The sequence below is a fragment of the Balaenoptera physalus genome, assembly GCF_965194825.1.
Source record: "Balaenoptera physalus genome assembly, chromosome: 4".
Classification (NCBI taxonomy): domain Eukaryota; kingdom Metazoa; phylum Chordata; class Mammalia; order Artiodactyla; family Balaenopteridae; genus Balaenoptera; species Balaenoptera physalus.
In genome coordinates, this window is record NC_138891.1 from 140,585,579 (window position 1) to 140,611,996 (window position 26,418).

At 46.9% G+C, this 26,418-nt stretch overlaps 1 long non-coding RNA gene across 1 annotated transcript in view; it reads right to left on the bottom strand.

Annotated features, from left to right (window-relative positions):
- LOC309659296 overlaps positions 1-26,285 on the bottom strand; it is a 54,080-nt gene extending 27,795 nt beyond the window's left edge. The window contains exons 1-2 of the long non-coding RNA XR_014262722.1: positions 21,696-26,285; positions 7,792-8,106 (exon numbers count right to left, since the gene is read on the bottom strand). This is a non-coding gene — a long non-coding RNA (uncharacterized lncRNA). The remainder of the gene's footprint in view (positions 1-7,791; positions 8,107-21,695) is intronic.
- Positions 26,286-26,418: the final 133 nt, after the last annotated feature.

Below are 26,418 nucleotides of genomic sequence, written 5' to 3' on the forward strand. Positions count from 1 at the left end.
CTCTCTGAGAGGGAAATCTGCTGCCTTTGCCAGTTTCCATGGTGTAGCGGTGTAGCTATTCCTACCACGGCCAATGTCAAGGCATCAACAGTTTAACAATCAGATCCCTCAAATTCCTGAATATTTAACAACTGCTTCTCAGAAGAGGGTATAAGGCAGCTTCAGTTCACCACTGTCTTGAAGAGAATTACTATTATTGCCCACAACATGTATTATTCATCTCATCTATGTAGCTAACTTTACGAGGCATGGGTAAAATCCCAATAGGAAAGATAGAATATAGGAAAGGTCTCTGCTGTTAAGAACCTTATGATTTAACGAGAGAGAAAAGACGTACAATAGAGGGCTTGAAAAGCACAGCTGGGTAGCACCCTCTTTTTATGCTACATCAGTTTGGAATGTTCTCTCCCCTTCCGGACACAACATTTAAAGACAGTCATAGTATCCAAGAGTGTCCAGGCAATAAGATGGTGCCAGGCATTGAAACCGTATGGTTTGGGGATGATGGAGGAGACCCAAGTGTGTCTAGCATGGGATGGAGGAGGTACGAACCCACAGGATGCGCTTCACTATGTCAGGCAAAGACAAATATCATATGATAGCACTTAATGCGGCATCTAATTAAAAAATGATACAAGTGAATTTATTTACAAAACAGAAACAGACTGTAATTTGAGAGTTTTTTCTCAGAATGATACTAGAATGTGCCACACTGAAAGGTGACCACTGGTTAAAGAGCCTGAAGTGGGTGCAGTGCCAGGAGTCCCAGGCCAGGTACCCCCCTCCCAGGCACTGGATTGGGGGTGTGAACTGAATCCAGTCTACATACAGGCACAGTGTGAGTGTTCTCCTGGATATGGTCCTAACTTACCGATTTAGACAACCTGAGTGGGAAACAACGAGTCAATAATAAGAGGTGCTGCTGAGGGTCCAAGGCCCCTGTGGACACACTCTTGCAGGTAAAGGGATGCGTCCACCAGGGATGGCTCGGAACAAGTTTATCCCACTCCTGGGGACATGTCAAGGTAAATATTCTATACTTTGAGCCACAATCCACCAAAAGTGAAAACATTGCTCATTCAAAGATCACAGAACATAATTCTGAGGAGAACAATGATTTCTTCTCTGGGGGTTGTTAAGGGTTGTCACAGATTCAAGAAGTTTCCAGAACAAGGTAGACATTCCTCTCTCCGCATTGGTCCAGCCACTGCCCACGCAGCCACCTGCATCCCAAGCCCTGCACTTAACCCAGGGCCCAGACGGTAAGACCACAGGCTCCTGACATTGGGGTCTCTCTCACGAATAACTATCACTTTGTAGATAGAAATTGCAAAGCACAAACCGATCTGCAGACCTCAGAATAAAACCTGGAGATCTTTCAGGTGGTGTTTTTAAGCTGCCAAAGGCACCCCTAGTTGGGATAATCGTGCAGATGTTGGATGCACCTCTGAGTTGACCGTGAACTCGGGACATGCAAGGCCAGCTTAGCCCTGCGGTCCCCCCTCACCTCCCCACACAGCCATCCCTCAGGGGAGCTGACCCTGGCCAGTGAGGGCTGGTGGCCAAGCTTGCCTCTGGCGACACAGCCAGCCCACAGCAAGGGGACTGGCCCTCCAAACGCCGGGCTTCAGGGCCCCCTGGCGGGGCTCGCCCCTGCTGACACTCATGCTGTGAGGTAGTGTCGCCACTCAAGGGCTAAGTGTTCAGTGAGTGTCTTATCCTCTCAAAGACGACAAATGCATTACCCTACAGCTTGGGGAGCTCTGGGCCCTTTCAGACAATAGGGGGTGGTGAGTGGAAAATGAAACCTCGCTGGGAAGGCATTGAACGGTCTCCAAATAACACAGTGGGAACTGACACAGAAAACCAGAATGTTTTCTATGCACACATGTGCAAACCCACACCAGCTCCTGGGGGAAAACAAGCCTGCACCACACTTTGCCCCTAAACAAGGTCTCTCATCTCTCTGGATTTGGGCGTCTGGAGATGGTTCCCCCTGGTGACTTGCCGGGGAGGATGGTGGAACAGGAATGAGGCCTCCACTCAGGCTGACGTGCTAGCCATCAATCCCAATGTTACCCCTCCGCCTCCAGCCTACCAAGAGGGCTGCATTCCAGCCCCTGGGAAGGCAGAAAAACTGTCGGAAAATCTCCAGGCTTTGGGGGAGAGGGCAGCTTTCCACCAGCCTTGCCCTGACTTTGTCTCCAGCTGAGGTGCGCTATGCGCGTCCCCCCTACAGAGGGTGATAACGCTTCTCCTGCAATGATCTGGCCTCTGCTCAGGATTCTGGAACCTCAGCCCTCCAGTCTCAAGAGCCCAGCACCGGGGCCACTATGGCGTCCCTGTGCACAGCACAGCTGCACGTGGACCTGCCCACAACAGCAAGCCTCAGGGTCTTTCCCACCCCACCTCCTAGGTGGCCCAAGCCAAAGGCAAATGCCAGGAGCCTTCCTGCCACCCACCGCGTGTCAAGCCTAATGAGACCCTCTTCCAAACGTCATCCCCTCTTCCAAGTGGCCCTTCCCAGTCCCCAGCAGAACTGAGTTCTCCGGCTCCCATGCACTCCCGGCCCAATCATGCCTTTGTTACATTTGATTTTTTTAATTTTTTAAATTGTTTAATGGTTACTGGTTGGGATGGTTAATTTCATATGTCAGGTTGGCTGGGCCACAGTGCCCAGTTGTTTGGTCAAACACAGATGTGGCTGTGAAGGTGTTTTTTGTTTTTATTGAAGTATAGTTGACGTGCAATGTTGTGTCAGCTTCAGGTGTACAGCAAAGCGATTCCGTTATATATATACATATATATGTACACATATATATTCTTTTTCATGTTCTTTTCTGTTATACATTATTACAAGATAATGAATATAGTTCCCTGTGCTATACAGTAGACCCTTGTTGTTTATTTTATATATAGTAGTGTGTATCTGTTAATCCCAAACTCCCAGTTTATCCCTCCCCCATCCCTTTCCCCCCTGGTAACCATAAGTTTGTTCTCTATGTCTGTGAGTCTGTTTCTGTTTTTGTAAATAAATTCACTTGTGTCATATTTTAGATTCCACGTATAAGTGATAGCATATGGTATTTGTCTTTCTCCGTCTGACTTACTTTTAAATGTGATTAACACTTAAATCAGTGCACTCTGAGGAAAGCAGATTTCCCTCTGCGATGGGGGCAGGCCTCGTCCGAGCAGTCGAAGGCCTTAAGTGACAAGACTACGGTCCCCGGGGGAAGAGGCGGCTGCCACCAGACTTCCTTTGGACTCAGGCTGCAGCATCAACTCCTCTGGGAGTCTCCAGCCTGCCAGCCTGCCCTGCAGATCTTAGATTTTTAGAAAGATTAGATAGTTGAATAGATAATCGCTAGTTAGCTAGCTAGCTAAATGATAAATATATATTATTCATTAATAACAAAAATCCTTTATATATATGTTCTCTCTCTCCATATATATGTGTGTATATATATGGAGAGAGAGAGAGACAAGTATGCACATCCTATTTGTTCTGTTTCTCTAGGGAACCCTGACACACGCTGGTAGACATATGGGCCTCCCCAAAATGCTATCTGGATAGTAAGTCACGAAGAGGCACAAGCTGAGTGTCTTTGACCTCTGTGACCCCCAGCAGGTGCCCAGCCCCCGACCTGCCACAGAACAGACCCTCAATAAACACACATTGGACGGGACCGGCCCACAGCCTAGGCCGGGCGGGGCGAAGGGCAGGAGACCGGGCAGGGCAGGTTGACGCCCCGAGAGCCCGGGCCCCTCCCGCGGGGTCTGCGGGCAGGAGTCGCTGGACCACGTGCCCGGACGGCGCCCCTCCCCTCCTCCCCCGCCCACAGGACCAAGCGCCTGGTTGGCACCGTCCTAAACGCTTGCGGTACCCGCTGCGCATGAACGAGGGCCGGGGATGGTCTGCAAATTTCAGCTGACCACAGTGTCCCAGGGAGTCAGAACCTTCCGGACCGCGCGCTGTTCTGCCCGAGGGCCGACCGGTGCCCCTTTCCGACAGCCCGGGGCGGCCCTCAGCACGGGGATCGGGGACCCTGGCCTGGCCGCCCCAGCGCTGAAGCGTCTCCTCCACGAAGGATGTGGCCCCGGGTTCCCTGCATCCCGGCAGCGCTCACCGTTTCCCGCTAAACTGGGGAGAGACGGGTACCGATACAAAACCCAGGCGTCGTGCCCCGGGGCCTCGCAGCTCCGCGCACAGCTGACACCCCCAGGGCGCCCTCGAAGGCGCCTCCTGGCTTGTCACCGCTGCTCGTGGCTTTTCCTGTCCGGAATGCCGACAGGGGACCCACATCCTTCCTGGGGCCCGGAACGCTGGTTCTCCTTGAATCCGCAGCCCTTTGGGGATGGAGCCACGGAGTCAGGAGCAACAGAGGCCTGGCCCGGCCCCGGGTGGACCCCGGCGTGTGCCCCTTCCTTCCCCTGCCCGCGCCCGTCACCACCGCAGAGTAAGCGGAAGTACACGCGCCTTCTTACTTTGCGTGTCGGCACAGGCGTGACTCAGGGATCTGAGGACATCTCAGATCACAAGAGGCCGTGAATGAAATTCTTGATGTGTTCATTGATTTGTTTGTTTTGTGCCGTCCACGCAAAGTGGAGAACTCTGGGGGGGCTGCCAGGCGCCTCCTGGGAACCACCCCTGAGATCAAACAGCTGATAAAAAAAAATTAGCGGGTCTAAGAGCCCCTTCAACGCTGACAAAAGAGCTGGTCTGGCCAGGTGGGCATTGTGGGTGGGGTGAGGTGACGGGCAGGTAGGGAAAGCCGTCAAGGCCACGGGTCCCACATGGGGGCTGGAAAGGCACCTTCGACTTGAGGCTCTTTCTCTCTCCCCGGAGCAATCGGGGCCGGCCCCTCCCAGCTCCCCCACCAGACTTGCACCGCTCAGCTGAGGGCCCTGAGGGCCGCGGGGTTTCAGGCTGCTCAGGGCCCCGAGAGACAGAGGGCGCAGAGAGAAACCACCGCTATGCGCACGCAAGCTTGGAGCCTGGAGCCCCCGCGTCCTTGCCCATCCCATTCCATCCCCACCTCGGGGAGGGCGCTTTGTGCCAGCCTGGCTGTTCCCTGCAGCCCCGGAGCCAGGCCAGGGGAGCCCCAGCAGAAGTTGCCTTCCCCAGGCCTCCCCAGGGCAATTATTTAGAGGCTGGCTTCCCCACCCCCCACCATAAAGGGAAATGCTTGGAAGGAGGTGGGAGGGCGTCTGGGGGTGAGGGAGGAGGCTGATGAGCCCTTTTCATACTAGAAGCTTTTATCTTCCTAAAACTCACCCCAACGACCTCACGTAGGCCTTTTATCCAACCTCTAGGGAGACAATATCAACCTGCTGTCAGTAATAAGAAGATAAGGATTAAGGAGAAAGTGAAATTTCAAATCCCCCCAAAGGAAAAAGTAGATTACCTACTGTATTCGTTTACCTGGGCTGCCCTAAGGAGGTACCACAAACTGGGTGTCTCAGAACAACTGAAATGTCTTCTTTCATAGTTCTAGAAGTCCAAGATGAAGGTATGAGTAGGACCAGGCTCCCTCTGAAGGGTCTAGGGGAGAATCTGTTCCAGGCCCCTCCCCCAGCTTCTGGTGTTTGCTGGCGATCCTTGGCACTCCTTGGTTTGTAGACACATCACTCCCATCTCTGCCTCCATTGTCACATGGCATCTCCCCGTGTGTCTGTGTCTCTTCTACTCTTCTTACAAGAACACCAGTCGTATTGGATTAGGGGCCCCCCTACTTCAGTCTGACCTCATCTTAACTAATTACATCTGCAACAACCCTATTTCTAAATAAGGTCACATTCACAAGGTACCAGGGGCTAGGACTTCAACAATCTTTTTAGGGTACACAATGCAACCCACAACTCCTACAAAAGGGCAAAACCAGATTTTCACAGAGCTGTCAATGGTGACAGACACAAGAGAATAGCAGAGAATCACTTAAATATTTTGAAGGAAAAGCATTTGAGCCTAAAACAGCGTATCCAGCTTTGTGACAAAAACTAAATTATTACTTAACATAATAAGTAACATTATTCTCATACATACATGATTTCAAAGAATTTATCCCACAAAGTCCTCTTTGAGAAAATCCTTGAGTTGTTGACTCTGGCAAGAAGAAGAAGAAAAAAAGAAAAAGGAATCCGGAAGAAAGCAGAAAGATACAACAAGTAGGGATCAGGATAAAATTTAGCAAAAGAAAAAAAAAATGTTGTCAAAAATCATCAACTGTTTCCGAGTCCAAGCTTGTACTGCTCGCCACACGGCAGGCCAATAAATCAGGAGACGAGGTGTCGGGGCAAGGAATAGTGACTTTATTAGAAAAGCCAGCAGACCGAGAAGATGGCATTTGCCCCATCCCAGGGCTGACTTTGGCCAGTGAGGACCACCAGTGAGCTGATGAGAGCTGAATTCCAGCCACTCACAGCCTCTCCTGCCGTGTACCCTCCCCCCACTCCTCCCGAGCCCCTCATATACCCCTTCCCAAGAACCCCTCTCCAAGGCTCTGCTTCCAGGAACTTGGCCTGAGGCACGAGGAACCTAATTTTTTTTTTAAACATTTTTAAAAATTTATTTATTTTATTTATTTATTTTTGGCTGTGTTGGGTTTTCACTGCTGCGCGTGGGCTTTCTCTAGTTGCGGCGAATGGGGCTTCTCTTGTTGTGGAGCACGGGCTCTAGGTGCGTGGCTTCAGTAGTTGTGGCATGCAGGTTCCATAGCTGTAGCTCCCGGGCTCTGAGCACAGGCTCAGTAGTTGTGGCACATGGGCTTAGTTGCTCCACACCATGTGGGATCTTCCCGGACCAGGGCTCGAACCCGTGTCCCCTGCATTGGCAGGCAGATTCTTAACCACTGCGCCACCAGGGAAGCCCAGGAACCTAATATTTTGGACTCATTGTGTAATAGGGAAGAACAAATCTAACTCCATACTGGATCTGTTTCTTTTACTTTAACCTTTGTATTCTATTGCTTTTGCTTCCAGTTAAGAATGTTGCCTGTAGCCTGAAATATACAGGATAGCCCCTTCTCAAGGCTCTGACCTTTAAGAGTATAACACTTTTCCATTCATATAGAGATAAAAAGTTGCATAACAGACAATAATATTTGTCTCCTTGGAGGTTTGTCACCTGACCTACCTGGACAGATGAAAGAACAAAGGATTCCTGCACCAAGAAGTTTCCAACAACCAGCTGTCCTCCCTCTCCTTTTAATATAAAAGAAGCCTGAATTCAACTGGGACATCAGTCTGCCATCCTCTGGGTCTGCTGGCTTTTGTAACAAAGTCACTATTCTTTGCCCCGACACCTCATCTCCTGATTTATTGGCCTCTCGTGTGTCGAGCAGTACGAGCCTGGACTCGGTAACAGTTGATGATCTTTGACAACATTTTCTTTTCACTCTGGAGCCGAGAAGCTCAGCCCCAAGACCCTCTCCCAGCTCTGTGGGCCTGAGAAGACCACCCTCCCCCAGAAGCAATTCACCCCTTGCTTTGATGCCAGCACTGTGTTTGAGGGGCTTGTGAGATCCCCAGATCCCTTACAATCAATACCACACTCAGAAGGTCATCAGGGGCCGCCAGTCTTGAGGGAGGAGGTCTGGGGTGCAGCCCTCCCGAGCAGGGGGTCTCACTGTGGATGCAAAGACGCAACCATCTTCAAAGATGCTCACATATTTCATTTTAAGAAAATGGAACCAACTTGTTTCTAGCAAGTTGAGCGCACATGGACATTTCTTCATGAGCCCCAGTCGGCCGATCTGCCAAAGTTAAAGACGTCAGAGGAAACAGAAAACTCACCCACACTCACAGCCAAAGATGTCATGAACATCCAAGAAACGCAGGGAGGGTTCAACCAGCATTGCTCAGTCTCATGGTCAAGAAAAAGGCGGGCTTCTTTCCCACTCTGGTAACAACTGCTTTCCTCCGAATTGTCCCCCCAAAATGGTATCAGACTTCTCAAACACACGCATGCACATGCACACATGTGCACACGCACACACGCCCGATCTGTGTCCCAGGAGAGCGTGTCCCACTGGAGGCGGCCATGCACTTGTAGCTGTGAGTCCAGACACAGGCTGATTGGGGCTGCACACTCGGGTTCCAGCACCTGCCCTGCTGGGAGATGACCAAAGCTGAAAACAGGCTGAAATGGAGGCTCTAGTTAAAGAAAGCTGGCCTTTTGTTCCTCAGATAATTTGAGGGCAAGATATGATTTTTTGTCTGAGTATATTTATGGTATTTTTCCATTTGAAAAAGCATTAACAAAGGAAAAGGAAACAATGCTAAGAAACACCATTTCAAGGGGGGTGGGAATCCCTTTTAGAGGGGCTGTGCCCAAATCTGCCCAAATCTGTAAATAGCCAACCTTGGAACGGACACAAAGGAAACCAATGTGCGTGCCTACGTGTGAGTGGGGGGCAGGGGATCCTGACCTTCCAGAACTTCCCCATCCCTTGTGGCGGAAGGAAACCATCTACAGCTTGAGGGCTGCAGACCTGACAGGAGCCCAGGCATAAGGAGCTGCTCCTGGGGTCCAGGTAAGACCCTGTCCCACCACCATGAGCTTGCGGGCACGCGCATGTGCGCACACACATGTTACATACACTTGTTTCACTGTGTTCCTTTCCACTGCAGGAAAGGGACAAGCAGAGGCTGGGGGCACAGTGTAAGGGACACTTGCTTTACGCTGTCTATCTCTTTGTGCCTTTTGTGTGTGTGTGTGTGTGTGTGTGTGTGTGTGTGTGTGTGTGTGTGTGTCCTTCGGATGAACTGTTGTCTTCTAAGAGATTCTGGCTCTACTTCCTAATCTCCAGCAAGAACCCACTGTCCTTCTGGAACACAGCATGCCTTCCCCTCCCCGCCCACTCCGACACACACACCACATACAGCACACACACCACCCACACACCACGCACCCCACGTGCATGTGCACACACCCCCGGCCCGTAGGACACCTCCCGCAGAGTTTCTGAACCCAGGTGCTGGCAGGGCTCAGCTTGCAAAACAGGTCAAAGTCAGGTCACGATGCACCCTCGGATGGGACAGCAAGGGCCCTGCCGAACAAATCTCCAGGGTGCAGCGCCATCTAGAGGCTCCTCTGTGGCACTATTTCCCAACTCTGGTGGAAAGGGAACGCCAGCGCTTGGCGTCGTGAAGGGGTGGGGGGGCCTGGGATACAGAGGAAGGCACCATGTTTCCTAGGAGGACTGGGGGCTGGGACTGCCCCTTCGACGTGCTGGCCGGGCCACCAAGGCAGCCGGATGTGCTCCACACACCTGCAATTTTGTGGCTCCACCCTTTTAAATATTTATAACTCATCCTTTCACACACATGCACACACATCTTTACATTTTTTTCGAATTATAAAAGTAAAGCATTTGAAAAGAGGCCAAACGTCATCAGTCATTGAAAAATGCAACCTAAAATCATACACTCCCCCCCGAATGCTCATAGGAGGAACACTAAGTATTGGTGAGCCCGTGAAGCAGCTACACTCACACCGCACACATCAGGGCGTAAACCCAGTCGCTGGCGGAAACTACGCAGCGCTCACCTGTGGAAGTCGAGCCCGGGCAGCCCTTGGCTCTGCAGTCCCTCCCCTGCTGTACTCCCAACACTCAAGCGGGCGCTCAGACCCGCTGCTCCCTCCCAGGTGGATGAAACGAGGGTCTGGAGGACTTCAGCCCCCTCGCTGGGCCCTTCACCCCCGCAGGGGAAGGTCCCCCCAGGTGCAGTGGCATCGCCATGAAAATTGTTTCCACCCACCATGGAGTTATTAAGCATTTAACTTAATACTACATAGAATTTACTGGATGCCATGGAAGACACAAAAAACGTAGAAGACATGGTCTCTACATGTGAGGAATTGTGTGTGTTCATTTTTTGCCAAATGCTGTCTCGATAGTGGCTCTATTTTGTGTTTTAGAAACACTGAAGCCTCTTTCAGTAACCTTTATTTGTTGATTCACATCATTCAAATACAATCCAACAAAGTTTCAAAATTTATTCTGGCTGTTCTGCTGTTGAAGAATTAAGTATTACCCTTTGGAAAACAGTTTTGTAGAAGAAACCAAAGCCCAACAGCTCCAAACATCTCAGCAGAAACCAACATAAGGAATCAGTATAATCCTCAAGGGCTGGCCCCAGAGTAATTTAAGGAATCAATGTAGGAGAAAATCCAATCTACTCATTAATAATTTGTTTTAAATTTTAAAAGTAAGACATGTACGTCATAAACTAAAATTCCAAACAGCACCAGAAAGTGTACAAAAGTTGGTCTCCCCTTCATCTGATTTCCCAACCTCCCTACTGTCGTTTTTTTTGTGTATTCTTTCAGAAATTCTTTATGTATACAACAAACAAGCATACATATTTTTATAAATTGGGGTTGTGCTACATACTGTTTTTGCAACTTGCTTTTTTTCAACTTTTTATACATATAAAACTTACCATATTAACCATTTTTAAGTATTCGGTTCAGTGGCATTAAGTCCATTCACATTGCTGTGCAAGCATCACCACCATCCATCTCCAGAACTCTTTTCATCCTGCAAAACTGAAACTCTGTCCCCATTAAACAACAACTTCTCACTCGTCCCCTGGCACCCACCATTCTACTTTCTGTCTCTATAAATCTGACTACTTTAGATGCCTCATATAAGTGGAATCATACAGCATTTGTCTCTTTGGGGACTGCCTTATTTCCCTTAGCATTAGGTCATCAAGGTTCATCAAGGTTGTAGCATGTGTCAGAATTTCCTTCCTTCCTTTTTAAAGTTGAATAACATTCCATCGTGTGTATAGACCCCAGTTTGCTTATCCATTCTTCTGTCTGTGGATACGCGGGTTGACTCTACACTTTAGCTACTGTGAATAAATAATGCTGCTATGAACACGAGTGTACAAATATCTCTTCAAGACCCTGCCTTGAACTCTTTCAGGTATATACTCAGAAATGGAATTGCTGGATCATATAGTAATGTTATGTTTAATTTTTGGAGGAGCTGCCAAACTGTTTTCCTCGGAGGCTACACAACTTTACATTCCCTCCAACAGTGTACAAGGGTTCCAGTTTCTCCATATCCTCGCCAACACTGGTTATTTTTTTTATAGTAGCCATCTTAATGGGTACAAGGTGGAATCTCTTTGTGATTTTAGTTTGCATTTCCCTAATGACCTAAAGATTAGTGATGTTGAGCATGTTTTCGTGTGCTTATTGGCCATTTGTATGTCCTCTGTTCACATTCTGTGGATTAGAGCTTAGTCATATGGCAACATCTAACTGCAAGGGAGCCTGGGAGATGCAGTATAGTTGGGCTTGCATTAGCTATCTATTATGCCTAATAATGTTGCCATTGATTTAGTATCTCAAAACTAAACATTTCTTAGCTCGCAGTTCCTGCGGGTCAGGAGCTTGGGCACAGCTCAACTGGGTCCTTTGCAAGGTTGCAATTAAGGTGTTGGCTAGGGCTGCAGTCTCCTCTGAGTCTGGACTAGGGAAAGATCTGCTTCTGGTTGATGGCAGAATACAGCTCCTTGCAGCTGTAGAACTGAAGGCTTCAGTTTCTTGCTAACTACCCCATCAGAAGCTTCCCTCAGTTCCTAGGAGCCACGTTCAATTCTTTGTCGTAAGGGATTTCCTCAAAGCCAACAAAAGAGAGAGAGACTCCAGCAAGATAGGTGGTGCAAACTTACATACATCATCACGTGCACACAAGCATGTGTGTCCTGCTACCTTTGCCATATTCTATGGTTAGAAACAAGTTGCATGCCCTGCCCACACTCAAGGGGAGGAGACTATGCCAGGGCGTGAACATCAGGGATTGTGGGCACCATTCTAGAGTCCTACTGAGGCCTCCCTAGTATTCCACGGCAATGGAAGAAAGAATACAGATTTCACAGGACACTGGCTATCAGCCCACCCACATTAGGTTGCAAATATTTTTCTTAGCAATGGAAAATTGCTGGGTTGAAGATCAGCTTCATATTTTAATTTGATGGTTACTTTTTGGTTGATATTTTAAATTTGTTTATGGTACTCTTGACGTAACAAAATCTTTCAAATTGCATGAAGTCAAATGTATCAATATTTTCCTGTACAGCTTCTGAATTGTGTCATGATTTGTGTCATGTCATGGAAGACCTCCCCCCTTCCAAGATTACATAAAATCCCATTCACATTTTCTCCTAAAATAACTCATTATTATGGCCAAGCATCCCATTTGGGGGAATTTTTCTTCACTACTAATGTAATTTGTTTATGTAAACTATTTTGCTGCTGACTTGCTTGAAAAGCTATTTGTTCACAATTTTGCTAATCAGTGACTTTTTAAGGGGAAGAAGTAGGATTTCAGCAAATTATTTTCACCCTTTATTATACAATTCTTAGTGTGGTTCTAAGATAAGCAATAAAATTTCATGGGAAGCTCTTTTTTGGTGCAAAATCAGCATTATTCACATGTAGTCACTGATACCGTTTATTCCAGTTCTGAGTTCTCAGCCTTACTTGAACAGGGCATGACTTTATGTGCTCTGGGTTGTTTACCCTCATAGGTCACTCTTTTGCTGAGTGTTTACTTCCAATAGAAAATAATGATTGTGCCAATAGTATTCACTCAAATAAAGTCACCTGCCTCTCAAACAGAGGCTAAATCGTTTGGGAAATCATAAAGAAACAGAGTTTCCTTCTTTTCCTTTAGCAAATATTTAGCGCACCCCCTACTCTGGGCAAAGCAAACTATCCAAAGTGGGTAGCTGCTAGCAAAAAACTACTTTGAAAAATTGCCGCCGGCAAAGGAACCCCATAATTTAGTTCTACAGATTCTACACTCCTGATAATAGTATAATAGCCCAGCATTCTTCAGACATCAAGTAGCATGAGATCTTCAAGCATGGCCACCTTAGGCCCTGGTGGCTTGAGTGGAGAATAAAAGGATGGAGAGAAGAGACCAGTGAGCGGAGAATAAAAGGATGGAGAGAAGAGACCAGTGAGTGGAGAATAAAAGGATGGAAAGAAGAGACCAATGTCTCCTGCATCTCTGTGTCTGTGACAGTTTTTGCATCTGCAATACTCATTATTTTGCCAGGCCCAGAACTGATGTCCATAAAGGCTTGTGTAGTAGATACAAATATCTGTTGATAAATGCAGGTGTAACTCTGTTCATTTCTCTGTAGCTCAGCATAATTTCCACCAATCGAATCCGGGTCCCCTGACTTTCCTGAGTTGCAGCTGAGTTCAAGGAGAAGTTCATGGTTCCCTGGTGTTGGAGAGGGGCTCAGGGGGGGTCATCTGTCCATGCTTGCCCCTGCTGAGGTGGCCTCAGGTCCACCCATCTTGCTGAGTCAGGCCCCTCTCCCCGGCCCAAGGCCCCCAGGGCCTGGCTTTCTGTCCGGGTCTCTCCCACCTGCTCCCACTCAGTGGTCTGTACAGAGGAGTCCTTTCTGATGCCCCCCAGGGTTGGCCCAGACCCGACTCCAGTTTTTCCTTTCTGCAGTCCCCTCCCTTCCCTGAGACAAAAAAAAACCTCACCTGAGTGAAGGATCAGAGGGCAAAAAGGAAAACATCAACTGATATTTCCAAATCATATGCTGCTACACTTGTCAGATAGGCTGACACACCACAGGGAGATTCAGACCCAAGAGCAAACTGGACCATCAACCTACCGTAATGCAGAAAACTCCTTTTTAAAAAAAGGAGGCTGTACATTGTTGCTTAACAATGCAAGGCTAGGTAAGCATTGATTTGGTTAAGTGTGATTAAAGTTAGCTTTCAAGAGACACTAAAAGCTTATTATTTTAAATTACGACATAGGCTCATAGCTTTACCAGAGCTGTAGCCACGTTAATACTGGTTTAAACAAGAAAGACTTTTCTTTTCTGTCACATCCGGTCTGGGTGTCGGGTCCCTCTGTCTCATTGCTCCATCAGTCCTGGGGGTGGCTTCAGCCATGGCATCCAAACTGGCTAAGTACCACCATGGCCACCTGCCTGCTGGTAGAAGAGAAAAAAGGGAAGGGTGTCACTCCTGGGAGTTGCATCTAATGCTTCCTCCCCCTGGCCACACCCAGCTTCAAGGGAAGCTGGGAAAGGTAGTCCTTAGGTAGCCCCAAAACTGGGGGTATCATTACTGCAGAAGATGGGACAGTGGCCAGTAAAGGACAATTAGCAATCTGCGATGCTCTTCTATAATAAAACAGCTACTTTGTAAAAATGCTATCCATCCTTCAAAGCCTAGATCAGACATCTCCTCCCTCATCAGTTCTCTGAGCTAAGTGACTCCTTCCCCCTCCAAACTATACCTACACCATTCATGTGACAGTTACCCTCAAACAGCCTCCTTCCCACAAGCTGAGCCCTAAACCTCCTCTATGTCCCGACATGACAGCACCCACCTCTGACAGCACCCACCAGGGGAGGAAGGGCCGCCTTTCCCCGCCACGTAAAGGGCCTGTTTATTGAGTTTGTGGCAACAGACCCCTTCTATTACCCCCCAGCATCCATTCAACACACACACACTCACACACTCACACTCACACACTTCTCTGCTAACAACCCCCCGTGTCTTCAGCAAGCCCCTGCCCAGTGCTGGGGGAGCCATGATGGGTCTAGACCCGTCTTGGCAATTTCTTTCCACTCTGATGTCCAGATGTGGCCACGTGACCTGGTTCTGGCCAGTGAGATGTAAGGGGACATTCCCTCCAGGGGCTTCTAGGAAATCTGTTGTTTTCCAGCAAAAAGGGTGCAGCCTTGGCTGCCAACACCCTTCCCCCTTTTCTTTCCCTCTTCCTCTGGCCTCTGTCCTGGAGGTACTTTCTGGAGACGCAACTGCCTCTGCAACCACGAGTGGCCAAGGCAACAGGCTGCAAGGGCAGAGCCAAAAGAGTAACATGGGTCCCTGAGCCCCTGCAGCAGCCCACGACCAACCCACTCAGACCTCTTGATAAACAGGACTATTCCATTAATCAGGCTAAGAAGAAATGCACTATCACGCCACAAAAAGACATGCGTGTTGCTTATTACTGAGCGAAAGAAGTCAATCTGAAAAGTCTGCACACTGCACCATTCCAACTCATGATGTGCTGGAAAAGGCCAAACTATGAAGACAGTAAAGAGATTAGTCTCCAGGGTCTAGGGGGAGGGAGGCATGAAGAGGTGGAGCACAGAGGATTTTTAGGTACTGAAAATTCTATTCTATGTGATTCTCTTTTTTTTATCAGAGTATAATTGCTTTACAATGTTGTGTTGGTTTCGGCTGTACAATGAAGTGAATCAGCTATATGTATACCTATATCCTCTCCCTCTTGGATGGACCTCCCTCCCACCCCCCTCATCCCACCCATCTAGGTCATCACAGAGCACCGAGCTGAGCTCCCTGTGCTATATAGCAGGTTCCCACTAGCTAGCTATTTTACACATGGTAGTGTATTTATGTCAAACCTAATCTCCCAATTCGTCCCACCCTCCCCTTCCCCGCCCTCCACATGTCTGTTCTCTACGTCTATGTCTCTATTCCTGCTCTGCAAATAAGTTCAACTGTTCACTTTTCTAGATTCCACATACATGCGTCAATATCTGATATTTGGTTTTTTCTTTCTGACTTACTTCACTCTGTCTGACAGACTCTAGGTCCATCCACATCTCTACAAATGACCCAGTTTCGTTCCTTTTTATGGCTAAGTAATATTCCATTGTATATATGTACTGCATCTTCTTTATCCATTCATCTGTCATTGGACATTCAGGTTTTTTCCATGTCCTGGCTATTATAAATAGTGCCACAATGAACATTGGGGTAAATGTGTCATTTTGAATTATGCTTTTCTCAGGGTATATGCCCAGTAGTGGGATTGCTGGGTTGTATGGTAGTTCTATTTTTAGTTTTTTAAGGAACCTCCTCCATACTGTTTTCCGTAGTGCTTGTATCAGTTTACATTCCCACCAACAGTGCAAGAGGGTTCCCTTTTCTCCACACCCTCTCCAGCATTTACTGTTTGTAGATTTTTTGATGATGGCCATTCTGACTGGTATGAGGTGTTACCTCATTGTAGTTTTGATTTGCATTTCTCTAACAATTAGTGATGTTGAGCATCTTTTCATGTGCCTCTTGGCCATCTGTATGTCTTCTTTGGTGAAATGTCTATTTAGGTCTTCTGCCCATTTTTTAATTGGGTTGTTTGGTTTTTTGATATTGACCTCCATGAGCTGTTTATATATTTGGAGATTAATTCTTCGTCCATTGCTTTGTTTACAAATATTTTCTTCCATTCTGAGGGTTGTCTTTTCGTGTTGTGTATGGTTTCCTTTGCTGTGCAAAAGCTTTTAAGTTTCATTAGGTCCCATTTGTTTATTTTTGTTTTTATTTCCATTACTCTAAGAGGTGGGTCAAAAAAGATCTTGCTGTGGTTTATGTCAAAGAGTGTTTTTCCTATGTTTTCCTCTAAGAGTTTTATAGTGTCCAGCCTTACATTTAGGTCTTTAATCCATTTTGAGTTTATTTTTATGTATGGTGTTAGGTAGTGTTCTAATTTCATTCTTTTACTGAAAAATGTAAAATGCAGCTGTCCAGTTTTCCCAGCACCACTTATTGAAGAGGCTGTCTTTTCATCATTGTATGTTCTTGCCTCCTTTGTCATAAATTAGGTGACCATATGTGCGTGGGTTTATCTCTGGGCTTTCTATCCTGTTCCATTGATCTATATTTCTGTTTTTGTGCCAGTACCATATTGTCTTGATTACTGTAGCTTTGTAGTGTAGTCTCAAGTCAGGGAGTCTGATTCCTCCAGCTCCATTTTTCTTTCTCAAGACTGCTTTGGCTATTCGCAGTCTTTTGTGTTTCCATACAAATTGTGAAATTTTTTGTTCTAATTCTGTGAAGAATGCCATTGGTAGTTTGATAGGGATCGCATTGAATCTGTAGATTGCTTTGGGTAGTATAGTCATTTTCACAATATTGATTCTTCCAATCCACGAACATGGTATATTTCTCCATCTGTTTATGTCATCTTTGATTTCTTTCATCAGTGTTTTATAGTTTTCTGAGTACAAGTCTTTTGCCTCCTTAGGTAGATTTATTCCTGGGTATTTTATTCTTTTTGTTGCAATGGTCAATGGGATTGTTTCCTTAATTTCTCTTTCTCATTTTTCCTCCCTCCCTCCCATGGTCCTAGGACCCACATGGCCCGGAGGGGGCCTCAGAGTGGGGAGGACCCGGCCCAGGAGCCCAGCAGGCTTCCCAGAGCCCGACTGGGCAGGGAAAATGCTAGGCGCACTCCCCCCGATCCTTCAAGCCCCCGAGGGTCCCTCCAGGAGTGGGAACCCCTCCCTTCTCCCAGCCACCCCTCAGGGGTGCTGGTCCTGTCCAGCCTCCACTTCTTGTCCCCCCTCCCGCCCCCCCACGTCCTACCCAGTTGCTCGGGGGTTCCTCCCGTCTCCTTGGGCATTGAGGTCCCCCACCAGCATCCGGAAGGTGCCCTAGTTGTGGAGAGACACAAATTCCGCATCCTCCCATGCCCCATCTTGACTCCACCCCTCTATATGATTCTACAGTGGTGGATACATGTCACTGTACATTGGTCCAAACCCACGGAATGTACAGCACCCAGAGTGAACCCTAATGTAAACTATGGAGTCTGGGCGATGATGCCATTTCAATGCAGGTTCATCAATTGTAAAATGTCCCCCTCTGCTGGGGGGTGGCGATAGTGAAGGAGGCTGCATGTGTGGGAGCAGGGGGTAGATGGAAGACTTCTGTACTTTCTGCTCGATTTTACTGTGAACCTAAATGTGCTCAAAAAAATAAACTCTATTTATTGAAAATAAATGTTTATGACTATTCATCCCTGTTTGCTTCCACCTCTGCCATCAGGTGTTCTGATACGAGCAGCCAGATGTGCTTGCATCTGACACGAGCTGCAACCTGCCTTCTCTCCACCCTGGTGTGAATTCACAGAACCCACCAATGCCCTCCCCAGGCGGAAGGGCTGGGAAACAACCCGCCTGAGTCCACCGGCACCCCGTCTCCCTTGGCCAACCCCCTCATCTTGGTGGCCGAGGACGGCCCTGGGTTTTGTGGACGAGAGCTGGGATCCAGGCTGGAACAGACCCAAGAGACCAGACAGCTCCCAGACAACAGCCTCGTGACCACGTGAGTCCAAGGGGACCCAGGACTCCCTTCGCAGGGAGATCTGAACTCTTGGGACTCTCCATGCTGGCCATAGTTCTGTGATGGATGGATTAGCCCACTGGGCTGCAGGCTCCCAAAGGGCGGGCCCAGGACTGGGCCGGGCATCACATCAGTGTCCGTTAAACAATATCAAGCCCCTATTGAAATCCTGCCGTGGCCTCAGACAAAGAAGAGAGCTCCCAGCAGGCCAAATGGAAACCACCAGAGAGAACACGGAAACTGTCACCTTCCATGTCACCGTGGATCCGGCCTGTTGAGTCTGCCGCCACTCCAAAGAAAACCCACATTGATGGCTCGAAAGCAGAGCCCCGTGTGGGGTGCAGAGCTGCCTGGAAGGAAGCCCAGCAGACACAGACAATTTATGGTTCCCGAGGGGGCAGCTGGGAGCCAGCCTCTTCAGAGGTGGCCGCGGGAGCATGTGGGGTCACATATGGAAACAATCTCGGCGGGGGCGGGGAGAAGCTGGCCTCTGGAGATGTGGCCGGGCGGGGCACGCAATTAATCGAAGAGGAAGCCTCGTTAACGGGCCGGCAAAACAGCACACGCAGCCCCGGGGTCCAGGAAGGAAGAAAACGCCTCGCGTTCCAGCAACTCCTAGGTCAGACGTCTCAAAAAGGGACAGTGCAGAAATCCATGCACTTTGAGTTTTGATAAATGGCACCATCTGAGACCCATGCAGACCAGCATCGAGGGGGATGTGACGGGGCTCAGTTTGGAACAGGCGACGGTGGACAAGGACATCGTGTTCTGGGAGACCCCTCGGCTGTCCCATTCCCTAGTGACCGTTGCCCTGCAGAAGAAACTGAGGCAGCAACTGAAACATCCAAAATAACTCATTCTTGAGTTTCTCAGCCAACAGGCTTCCTCACAGATCAATTTCTCCTCGGGAACAAAAATTCCTGAATCTTAAGAATATTCATGTCTCCGGGGCTGGATGTTCCAGCACTGCTGATAAAGAACAGCGTCTTCCAGGAAAGGATCACTTTTTCATCTTTGGTAATAATGAGCTGGAGTCGCATAAAAATTTCAAGAGAAAAAAAGTCCTTAAAAATATTTTTTTAAACAGTCAACAGACGTTTTTATAAAGGTCTGTTGCCTACAGATTTGGGGGGCATGTTTTTGATTGCTTCCGGGTCTTCGAAGAAAGAAGAACAAAGAGTATTACTGATACATAGACTATTTAAAAGGAGCAGGTGACCAGTTCCAGGTTCAGCAGCCGAAGTGAAGAATCTTTGTGGGGCAATACTGCCCCCTGGTGACCAACTTTTACTTAACTATGTCAGGACGTTAACCTCTGGAAACCGACACAGCTGCCTGATTTGTACAATCTGCAGGAAGATATTTTCACCCCCGGTTAACGCTCTTGTACTCCTGAAGGAGGCGGGCAGATACAGCACCACCTCTAAGTAAGGAGAAATTTGATTTAACAACAATGTCATCAAAGAGTCACAATGGCGTTCCCAGGACAACTTTAGAAAATGTGGACTGCTGACATGGTGAAGAAGGCCTCACACCTCCATCCCAGCTGTTTTTTGTGTGTTTTTTTTTAACATTCCCCACAAATAAGGGAGCTGCAAATGCCTGAGGGATTTAAAGTGTAAATTCCTTCCAGCCCACATAACTTACCTGCTGGATTGTTTGCTGTAAGGACAGACTGCTGTTCAAAACATTTGCAGCGATTTTTAAGACTGTGCAAAGACCGTTCACTGTGGTCATTTTGTTTGTTTGTTTGTTGTTTTTTGTTTGTTTTTAACTTTTTATTTTATATTGGAGTACAGCTGATTAACAATGCTGTGTTAGTTTCAGGTGTACAGCAAAGTGATTCAGTTATCCATATACATGTATCTATTCTTTTTCAAATTCTTTTCCCATTTAGGTTATTACATACTATTGAGCAGAGTTCCCTGTGCTAGACAGTAGGTCCTTTGGGGTTATCCATTTAAAATATAGCAGCGTGTACATGTCAACCCCAAACTCCCTAACTGTGGTCATTTTTGCCCTGTGAATGACGGGTAGTCACCCCTATGGCACTTAATCCTCATCTTCACCAAATATTTATCCTATTCACCAGGGACTTAACTGAGCATCTGCTCTATGCCAGTGTCGCTGGGACGCCACGCTCAGCTGAGTCCGCCCACCAGCAGAAGCTGCAGCCCTGGGAGCTTATGAGAGAGGCAGGACCACAGCCCCCGACCCTCCCCAGCCCGCGACCCCTGAACCCAGAGTCTGAATCTGCATTTCGACAAGATCCCCCACATGGTTGAAGTTGAGTGTTTGGGATGCTCTGCGGAGGGGGGGTGGGGGGGTTCCCAGGTGTGAACAAGCTTCAGAATCATCTGGAAGGTGTGTTAAAACACAGGCTGCTGGGCCCGACCCCGGGGTGTCTGACTCAGTGGGTCTGAGGTGAGCCTGAGAATTTCCATGTCTAACAAGTTCCTGGGTGATGCTGGTGATGCTGGCCCGAAGACCACGCTGGTTCTCCAACCCGGCTGCCTGTGGGCATCTTCTGGGAGTTGTAGAAAGTAACGATACCTGGGTCTCACCTCCAGAAACGAATGTAAACAGTGTGGTGTGTGGCTTGGGCATCAAGCATTTGAAAAGCTCCCTGGGTGATTCTAAAGGCAGCAAAGTTTGGGAACCCCTGTTCTTTGTTTTGTTGTCTCTTAACCATTTTTTTATTGAAGTACAGTTAATGTACAATGTTGTGTTCCTTTCAGGTGTACAGCAAAGAGATTCAGTTATATATATATGTATATGTGTATATATGTATTGTATGTGTGTATTTTTTCAGATTCTTTTCCATTATAGGTTATTACAAGATATTGAATGTAGTTCCCTGTGCTATAGAGTAGGTCCTTGTTGTTCATTTTATATATAGTAGTGTGTATTTGTTAATCCCAAACTCCTAATTTATCTCCTCCACCCCCTTTCCCCTTTGGTAACCATCAGTTTGTTTTCTGTGTCTGTGACTCTATTTCTGTTCTGTAAATAAGTTTATTTGTATCATTTTTTTAGATTCCACATATAAGTGATATCATATGACATTTGTCTTTCTCTGTCTAACTTACTTCACTTAGTATGATCATCTCTAGGTCCATCCATGTTGCTGTCAATGGCATTAGTTCATTCTTTTTTATGGCTGAGTAATATTCCATTGTGTATATGTACCACATCTACTTTATCCATTCATTTGTCAATGAACATTTAGGTTGTTTCCATGTCTTGGCTATTGTGAATAGGGCTGCCATGGGGAACCACTGTCCTAAGGGATAAAAGGGGAGAAATTAGAAATCCTTTATCATCAAGTTTCACTGAGCTCCATGATTTTTTGATGAAAATATTTCGATGGCTTGGTAAAGGCCCTCCAGGAACCTCCATATACCTCTCTGAGCGATAACGCAGGACAAAACATAGTGTTAGCAATAGAGGGCAGTGTGCGTGTTTGCCATAATGTCCCACTATTTTCAGTCACAATGTATGCAACCGCTGCGTTTCATGAGCTGCATGTTGTGGTCCTCACCTTTTTAAGGTGGCAGGTGAAGGACAGGCAGAAGGTTTTACTGGCCTGTCCCTGGATCATCACCTGGATCAATGCGGCCTCTCTTCTGGAACCATAGAATAATGGGCAAGGTTTGTCTTCCTGACTGAGAAGCCTGCAACAAAGAAATAGATATGACCAACCCTACGTCACAAAAGAAGAGGTGCAGGAAGAGTAACTGTCCAACATCACTCAAAGTAGCACAATTAGCCTGCAGGGCTGATGGGTGGGCATAAGGCTACTGGGCTGAGGACAGAACACTGTGGAAAGGCTTTGAGCTAGAAATCAGAGGGCTTGGCTCTGTGAGCTCTTGGGCAATGTAGACCAAGCCCCGCGGTCTCCCCAAACTTCTGTTTAATTACTCATAAGATAGTGTTAAGAACTGTCGCCTAGCTCCCTAGGCTGATGTGGAAAGCATGTGGAAAACGTCTGTGGAAACATTTTGTAATTGAGAGAGCATCAGTAAAGTGTTTTCTGACTACACAGAGGCAATTAAGTTAAAATAAACACACAGCACATGAAACATAGCTGTTGCATACATTTTAACTAAAAATAGTAGGAAATTATATACTGCATATTTCCTTAACAATCACTTTTCCCTTACACTTTAGAAGGTCTTTGGGGGAAATTGTTCAATGGCAATGAGTTTCCAGAAGGTGGTCCAGGATAGTTTGCTTCATTAATTTCTTCATTCAACAAGATTTTATTGAATGGTATCTGTGTGCCAAGTGAAGTGATGTGTCCTTTATTCTTTGTAAATATCTTTATGATGATAACATTCAAAATATTTATGGGGAAATACATACAGAAAGTTCTGTGTAAAACAAGATACAGTTATTTTCCTCCTTCCAAGAACCCATTCAAATGAAAGCAAAGGATATTTAAAAGCAATAAGCCCATAAAAGCATTAAGCATTAAGCGCTAAGTTGAGACCTCTCATGGTAGAAATGAAGCAGACGAATGGTTTTCCCTCCCAATAAATCCTCGTGAAAGGGAATTTATAGGAATATAGTTCACGTAGAAGGGGTGTGATTTCAGATAAGAGGTCTAAAGAATGCAACAGGATTGGAGGACAAAGAAAGTGTTAAATGAGTGGGGAGATTTCAGTGACCATCAGTTATATAAATTGGTAGTAATAATAACCACTGGGTTTTTTTAATTTGTACAGGTAGACCTAAAACCCCATTTGATAGTCACATAAGTCAGGAGCAGGAATAGGCTGAACATTTCCTAAGATCTGTGTATCACCTAGGAGAAGAGTAAAGGTTTTCATAAATTTTAAACAATAACTTAATTTTTTATGTTGTAATTTCTAAAGTAACCACTAAAAGAATAAAAACAGACAGTATAATTTACAAACCAGTGAATGGGGAAAAAATGGAACGATATAAGGAAAAACTCATTAGATCCCAAAAAAGGCAAAAAAAAAAAAAAGAGAGAGAGAGAGAGAACACGGACAGCACAAAATAAGATGGCAGAAATAATCCAAATATAACAAGTACATTAGGTGTAAATGCAGTAAATGTCTCACTTAAAAGGCCGTCCATTTTTTTTTAATCCAATTTACAAGAGATGCAGGGAAAATATATATTTATATACAAACACTAAGCAAATACTAACCAAAAGAGAGTGAATGCCACTAATTAATATCAGATGAAATAATATAATTCAGCCTTGAAACAGAAGGGAATTTTGCCTTTTGCAAAAGTATGAATGGACCTTGAGGGCATTATGCTAAGCGAAATAAGTCAGAAAGAAAAAGACAAATGCTGTATGTTCTCACTTTTATGTGGTATCAAAAAAGCCAAACTCAGAGAAATAGCGAGTAAAACAGTGATCACCAGGGGCTGAGGTTGGGAGAAATAGGAAATGTTGGTCAAAGAGTACAAACTCCCAGCTTTAAGATGCATACATTCTGGGATCAAATTTACACACGGTGACTCTAATGAACAATACTGTATGATATACTTGAAAGTTGCTAAGAGACCAGATTGTAAATATTCTCACTACACACACACACACACAAAAGTGTAACAAGTGAGGGGATAGATGGGTTGACTAACAATTTTTGTGGTAATTATTTGCAATATATACATGCAGAAATCATCACATTGTACACCTTGAACTTACATGTGTTGTATGTCAACGAGATCTCGGTAAAACTGGAGGAAAATAAAAATATAAATAAATAAAAGTAGTGGGTGAAGGACTTCCCTGGTGGTGCAGTGGTTAAGAATCCGCCTGCCAATGCAGGGGACATGGGTTTAAGCCCTGGTCCGGGAAGATCCCACATGCCACGGAGCAACTAAGCCCGTGCGCCACAACTACTGAGCCTGCGCTCTAGAGCCCATGAGCCACAACTACTGAGTCCGTGTGCCACAACTACTGAGCCTGCGTGCCACAACTACTGAAGCCTGCGCGCCTAGAGCCTGTGCTCCACAACAAGAGAAGCCACCGCAATGAGAAGCCCGTGCACCACAACGAAGAGTAGCCCCCGCTCGCCACAACTAGAGAAAGCCCGCGGGAAGCAATGAAGACCCAATGCAGCCAAAATTTAAATAAATAAATAAAGGTAGTAGGTGAAAGTTAAAAAATATGTATCAGATAAAATATAATTTTAGTCAAAAGCATTTTTAGAGACAGATAAGATTGCTAGTGGAACGCCATTTTGGGGCAACGTCCTTGTATTTGACCTGGGTGTTCACAAGAATGTGTCCACTTGTGGCCGTAGGTTTATGATCTGTGCACTTTCTATACAGGGGAAGGGGGTGCTGCTCTGGCCACTCCGGCCTCAAGTCTCATTCCCTCCCCAGTGTGGCTAAAAGAGGACTTTCACAAGTCAGACTTGCACTTCGTGAAAAGACAGCATCTGTTCTGTGTCTAAGGTTTGGGATCCTAGAATCTCCCCCATGTGTCCCTGAAATGTCTTGTATTACCACTCATTTGGCTTTGCCTAATGAAGGCTGCATTTGTGTGCCAATTGCATATGATAATTAAGGGCATAAACCCCCCAAAAAAGCACTAAAAATGAAAAATAGGCTTTTCTAATAAAGTTAGATTTTAAATCCCTATTTATATAAAAGTATTTTTAAAGAGATATACATACAGAAAACATTCTAACCCACTGAATTTATAAGGTGATTGAAAAGTACATAATTTGTGGATTGGAGGGCCGCATGCCTTGGTTCTCTTCTCATTTCATGAGCAGGAAAAGTGAGGTCAGAAAATCCAGGGCCTGCGCTCTCCTTGCAAGTCCTCCTTCCCCCCGTGAGGACGTCAGGGCCTCATGGGCGAGCCCCCTCTACCGAGCCCCACCATCCGTGAGCAGCACTGCAGGTGCCCCAGCGGGCATGGTCCTCCCTCTGCAGGAACCGCAATGCCAATGTGCTTCATTAACACCATTATCAACTGTACTATAGGTGGCTGTCTCTAGGTACCTGCCTGGAGATGCAGGAAGATGCTCAGACATCACGACAAGGACCCTCGGGAAAGCAACGTGCACACTTCAGAGCCGGCTGGCTTCGACCAGCTAGGAGGGAGACCAGGGGTCTTTGAGGTACCCTGATGGAGGGGAGGGGAGCCCAGAGAGTGAGTGCATTCACCCTCTTCCTCCCCTGGGTTCTACCAGAGCCCAGGTTTCCAAGAAAGCAGAAAGATACCACAGAAAAAGCGTTTGCGCAGGACTAACTAAACCCAAGTTTACATCCTGACTCTGTCACCTGCTAGTTGGTGATGGACAAGTTACTTCTCTGATCTGCAGTTTTCTCAATCATAAAAATGAGGAAACACTTACCTTAGAGAATTGTTACAAGCGTTAAATATATCTGGAATACCAGGAGCTGGGCTCATCGTAGACTCTCAGCTAAAGCAGGTCTTTCTGCTATTGGCTGATGACAAAGGGCCAGCAGACAGGCAACCAACCAGCTTTCCCGAGGGTCTCAACACCCCTTTGGGGATCTTTCCAGACTGAAGACCACTCCCCTCCAAACCCATTCCACGTCCCCAGAGCGATCCCTGCCAGCCTGCTTCTCTCTACCCAAAGGTAATAGAACTTTCTGTAATCCCGGAAATGTTCTCTGTTTCCACCGCGCAGTAACCCCATGAGGCTGCTGAGCATGGGCAATGTGACCAGAGCAGCCGAGGAACTGAACTTCTCCTCTCCTTCATTTCACTGTAAAGGGCCACATGTGACCAGTGGCTTCTGTTCGGGACCGCTGAATCTTCACGAGCTCCGCTAGCGCCACGTGGTAGCTGCAAGGGTCAGACAAATTCCAAGCGAGGGTAGCCCCGCGTTAATTAAGCAGCACATCCAGGGTGACGTCTGCACGACATGCTGCATTCCGTGGCTGGGAGTACAGACTTCGGATAAATATTTATTTTTACACTTTCATACAGCAAGCCATCCTGATTGGACATAAAGCCAAACCCTAGCGGAGCCCAATTTTGATTCGTTGGGTAATTACGTCTAAAACATTTTTGTTTCTATCTCTATTGTTTCATACCCCACGTGTCCAACACGCACATGCACACACACACACAGGCGCACACGCACACACACACACACACAGGCGCACACACACACAGGCGCGCGCACACACACACGCACACACGCGCGCGCGCGCGCACACACACACGCACACACACACACACACACACACACAGAGGCTCCCGAAACCTCACACGCTTAGCGCTTGGATGTCCCAGC